At 43.0% G+C, this 477-nt stretch overlaps 1 pseudogene; it reads right to left on the reverse strand.

Moving 5' to 3' along the window:
* Positions 1-360: 360 nt before the first annotated feature.
* LOC132381313 (5S ribosomal RNA) lies at positions 361-477 on the reverse strand (annotated as a pseudogene).

Raw genomic sequence — 477 nt, forward strand, 5'->3', positions numbered from 1 at the left:
CCAGCCCCTCTCGATCTTTGTAACCCTCTACAGCCCCTCCCTATCTCTGTTCCCTCCAGCCCCTCTCTATCTCTGAAACAGTTTTGAAAGCATTTAATTCACAAGTAACAAAATAAAATTCATATACTTCTGCAATCCATTCATAGTTCCAGTTCATCAGATTGAGAAAGGCCACCTTTTCCAAAGGTATTTACAAAAAGTAAAACGTTCCAAATGCAGTTTCACCGTCAGGTAATAAAATATGGTGAACGCAGCGCTCAGTTTAAACCTTCCTGAATCCATTTACTAACGTAAACACAGGGAAAATCTAATACACACAATTTAGCAGCTGCTTGCCAAAGCTGCCATGTGTTTAGACATACTTAAAAGCCCAAGATTCCCAGGTGGTCTCCCATCCAAGCACTACCCAGGCCTGAGCCTGCTTAGCTTCCGAGATTAGACGAGGTTGGGCGTTTTCAGGCTGGTATGGCCATAAAA

This window comes from Hypanus sabinus, chromosome 25 (assembly GCF_030144855.1).
Source record: "Hypanus sabinus isolate sHypSab1 chromosome 25, sHypSab1.hap1, whole genome shotgun sequence".
Taxonomy (NCBI): Eukaryota; Metazoa; Chordata; class Chondrichthyes; order Myliobatiformes; family Dasyatidae; genus Hypanus; species Hypanus sabinus.